At 37.0% G+C, this 4,732-nt stretch overlaps 1 non-coding gene across 1 annotated transcript; it reads left to right on the top strand.

Annotated features, from left to right (window-relative positions):
• On the top strand, positions 1 to 74 carry trnat-agu (transfer RNA threonine (anticodon AGU)). The gene has a single exon. It is a non-coding gene; the product is annotated as a tRNA-Thr (tRNA).
• Positions 75 to 4,732: the final 4,658 nt, after the last annotated feature.

The raw sequence follows: 4,732 nt of genomic DNA, 5'->3' as shown, positions 1-4,732 counted from the left end.
GGCGCTGTGGCTTAGTTGGTTAAAGCGCCTGTCTAGTAAACAGGAGATCCTGGGTTCAAATCCCAGCAGTGCCTTACTTCCTGTCTTTGCCCACCGTTTATTGGTACAGACAATATGCTTCTGCATTATGTTTAAATATAGTGTTCATTTCGTTTTTGGCACAACTTGTTTTTCAAGAAATCCACACATTGCGAAAGATAAAATGCTCATCTTTCTTATCAGTGCAAAAGAATTACTGCCAGCTGGCAAGAAAATGACAACGATTTTTTTTTTTTACTTTAGCCAAAAATCTGTGAATGTAGAAAAATATGACGTGTCAGTTTCTATGGCACACTCAGTCGGGGTGTGCTTCAGTTAAACACAACGTTGGTAGATCAAACGCACCCAGAGACACACTTCGAATTAATCTGATCTAAACATTACCTTCTCTAAATGTGATTGAGTTTCTTTCCACGTCCTTAGCCATCTTGATGTTTGCAGAGATTTTCAACTTTTGACACGAGTCAAACTGCAAGTAAATAGTGGAGTACCTAAGTCAATATCACCGGGAATGTGAATATAAATGTAAACATCAATATTTCTGCTGTCTCCCGAGAAACACAAGTAAAGAGTCAAAACACAATAAATAATACCAAAAAAACTATTCAGTTAACAACCAGATGTGACAAAACACATTTAAGACTTGCATCCCCTTTAAATATGTATTTCCTTAATATCAGTTCTCTTCCCTCGCCAGGATACCTGCAAATTCACTATCGCATATTAAAAGCTGTGTGTAAGTCTTACATGTGCTCTGTCACATCTGGGTGTTAAATTAATAGATGTGTTGTGTACTTTAATATGATTTGGCTCTACGCTTGTGTTTCTCAGGAGACAGCAGAAATATTGGGGATTTGCGGCTTCAGGAAATAATGTGAACTTTACAGGCAAATGTAAGGTTACGTTAAAGAAACAAAAACTTATTGTCACCTTTTTCAACGTGATTTTTTAATACATTTGTTCGGAATAGTATATCTTCTCGTGTCTTTGGCTGTTATCCTACAATAACGGTGTTGAAATAGCAGGAATGTGCGGAAAGAATCGGAGATGGAACAGAAGATTCACCCAGTCGACAGTAAGGTTGTGTATGACCGCACACACTACGGTACCAGTGTTGAGTAGCTTGGTTTAAACCAGAAAAGAGCAGAAATCTAAGGTCTTCGGATCCGTAGTCAGACACGTTATCCATTGCGCCACTGGCATTCCTATAGCATTTCCATACAGCACCACATTGAGCTCAGAGCCGCTATTAGTAATACATCGCTCCGGTCAACATTTTCTCAATTAGATTCACGTGTTTTTGTACGTGTGTCTAATTACTAAGTCTTTCATTATGTCTGGATTAAAATAATGTCTCTTTTAAATTGACAAAGGTTTTATGAGTCTCCCCGAAATTCACACACGAATAATAAAAGATATCGCGTTTAAAAAGAATCCAGAGACGCCGGCAATAGAAACGGAGCGTCTTAAGTGCGGGCTATCACTGAACTAAACTCCCGATCGGTAAGTTTGTCGGCGGCTTTTTAATTGTGTTAGGAAGAGCAAACAGTCCACAGTGTACATTTTAAAGGTCTAAGCAAAACAATCAGACGTGAGGAATTATTCAGAAAAGGAGCCTCTCCTTTGTATACTGAGCTTTCGGGTGAACGTCAAAGTGAAAGACAAATTCGCAATTTTCACTTTTTGATTAAGGAACAAGAAAACACCATCCTTCAAACTGGATTCAGACCAGGGACATAAGAAATACTCGCTGCTTTTTCTACAGTCTTAAGAGCTAGCAACTGAGCTATCGAGAGGTCGGAAAATAAACGTTTAATCACACGCCCAGTCTAGCCCAGTCTAGTGTAGTGTTCCTCTTTATTTAAATCCCAGTTCGACATCAAAATACTCACATCCATAGTCTCGTTTAGTAGAAGAAATGGACCAGGCTTCTACTCTATAAACGTCCAGAGTTCTTATAAAACATTTAAAGGGATATCAGTGCAGGCGGAAATTGACTCTTTTTCTAATGGGATCAGGATCACATAAAACCTTTCGTTTGGATTGAGAAGAGGATCATGGTGACACTCAAAACATACAGATGCAGCCATTCAAAATGCGCGGGCGATACCGCATTAATTTCCGGTACGCTGTACGCAGTCTACCGCAAGCTACCGGTAAATACCGCGAGTTACCGTAAATTCTCCTATAATACGACAAGCAAAATAATAGTATCCGGAATTTCCGCAAGGTGGAGCTAATAAAGCTCAACCTCTCATGTTTGAGCTGTGGCCATCAGTCTTTAACGAAGATATTACTAATAGTATTAATAATGAATGACCTTGGACAAGCTGTAAGTGTAAACTCAAAGTATTGCCCTGGTCAACATTCTTTTTTTCATTGACCGTCTTTGTAAAAGTAACACCACAGGATTTCGCAATCACACATTTGTTTCCAATCATGCAAAGTACAGTGATTCACCATGCCTTTCACATGCTCATAAAAGATATTGATTTAGGAACATAAACATATTACTGTATGAAAACTGTACTGTATACAGTATGTATATGTATATTTAATGTCTAAACTGTGCCTGTTTAAGTATTGAATATTCATATCTAATTTTACCACTGAAGGGAAATCTTAGTAGCTGAGCATAAAAAGAATAGGAGCATACTGCAACGCGTGTGAAGGCCATAAACGATATTAATTTTGGAACATAAACATACAGTATATAGCTGGTCTTGGTACTTTAAAGAAAAAAAGACACACCAGTATTCCATTTCTCCCTAAACATTTTAAGTCTTTAACTAACATGATACCGGAGTCAACAAGCATACTTTTAGAATTTTATTAAAAGGGAATATAATATGGAATCGCGTATCTAAAGAATTTAATAACGGTATGATTATATTCGTGTACTGCGACAGGGCTGTGTAAGGCTGTTTCGCCTCCCTGTTCATGCGAGTTGTCTTGTAGCCTACTGGTCTATGTGTGTGACTAACAAAGCACAAGTTGTGTGTTTGAATCCAGCTGGTGCTGGACCTTTCCTTTAACAAACATTTCTTCGAAAAAATAGAATAGCGATATTATGGACAATCAATTGACTTTTATATTTCAAAATATCGCAACATGATCGATTCTAAGTCATTTTTGATAACAATGAATAGTCACCTTCTTCCCTTCTGACAACGGTTCCTGCTTCTATTGTGTGTGTGTGTGCAACAGAATAAATTTTTATAGAGAACTGGAGGCTGGACAGTATGCGTTACAATATAAACATTTATATTGATTTAAATCGTGTTCTGATTTAAATCACAAACGCGTGTTTAATTATGTGTTTTTTAATCATAATCAGGCTAATGCATTTCTACATTTTCTGTATGAACCAGCTTAGAGGTTCATACAGAAAGACAGCTTGTGTTTAAATTGAGTGTAAGGTAATTTATGCTTCTAAAGTCATAGTCAGCATTTATTATTGTACTGTGCTGTAAACTTTTTCTGTGCCTAGTCACATTATTTTATAGCGTTTTTGTTGTGTTATTAAATCCGGTGGCGCTGTGTGTTAGTTTCCTGACTCCCATGTCACATGGTCTGTGATTGTATCCCATGGAACTATGACTTTATTTTTTAACAAACATTTCTTTGAAAAAATGAAACGTTTCCCTTGGTCAGAGATTAAATAAAACCTCACTCACACCAAACAAATTTATATTTCAAAATATCACGACATGATCGAATTTAAGTCTTTTTAATAACAATGAATAGTCACCTATGCGTTACAAAATATACATTTATATTGATTTGAATCGCGTTTTGATTTAAATCGTAAACGCGGGTTTAAATATATGTGTTTAAAGGCGATATACTGTATAAAAGCGCTGATTCCTATGGAGTGTGTTCCGCCGGGGATTCAAAAAAATTATTTTAAATAGGCTGATAAAGCTTAGACTACTGTAACTGTATTCTAGCCTGTATTACAACAGAACATTGGACAATGCAACGTAAATTGCAAAAATGCACTTGGAATCTGTCCAAGCCCTCCTACAAAAATTATTTAAACTGCGACACTGATCATTCATCTCTAAATAAACTTTATTTTAGCGTTTTAAGCGAATAGGTAATTAGATTGCTCATAAACCTAATCGCTTTTTCTACATGAACACAGCGTGATTGCTCTCTGAAAATGCTTTTCCTTTATATTTACAGTAGGCTCAGATTTCAACTATAGATCATATTATTATAAACTTTCTTGGAAAAATGTATTTTATGTAAACCATGTTTGCTATTAATTCATTTAGGGCTAAAATACGTTCATTGTCTTCCAATCGAGTCGAGTTGACATTGGAAGCCTGCCACACCCGGACTGTTAAACCAACGCATTAGCACGTCAAAGCCCATTGAGGGTATTGAGCCAGTATTGGCTTTAGTATTCCCCCCCTCTCCCCTCAATTCAATTCAAGGTGTTTTATTTGCATGACAGATGGGTACAAGCAGTGTTGGGTATGTATATTGTAACGCTTACGGCCGACAGGCACTGTGTAAGAGCCGGTGTACCAGAGCAGCGCACCGAGGGAGCGTCTGCATTTATAACTTAGTTTTTAAAATTAGTCAAGCAATATGAAGCATCTCCTTTTACTTTTAAGTCCTTTAAATACATTGAGCACAGCTTTCTCACCACTTAAGATTGCTTTTGATTCCATCCTTACACAAA

The sequence above is a fragment of the Lepisosteus platostomus genome, chromosome 5 (genome assembly GCF_059453375.1).
Source record: "Lepisosteus platostomus isolate fLepPlt1 chromosome 5, fLepPlt1.hap1, whole genome shotgun sequence".
Classification (NCBI taxonomy): Eukaryota; Metazoa; Chordata; class Actinopteri; order Semionotiformes; family Lepisosteidae; genus Lepisosteus; species Lepisosteus platostomus.
The sequence above is the reverse complement of the archived record's forward strand: the minus strand, read 5'-3'. Positions and strand labels throughout refer to the sequence as shown.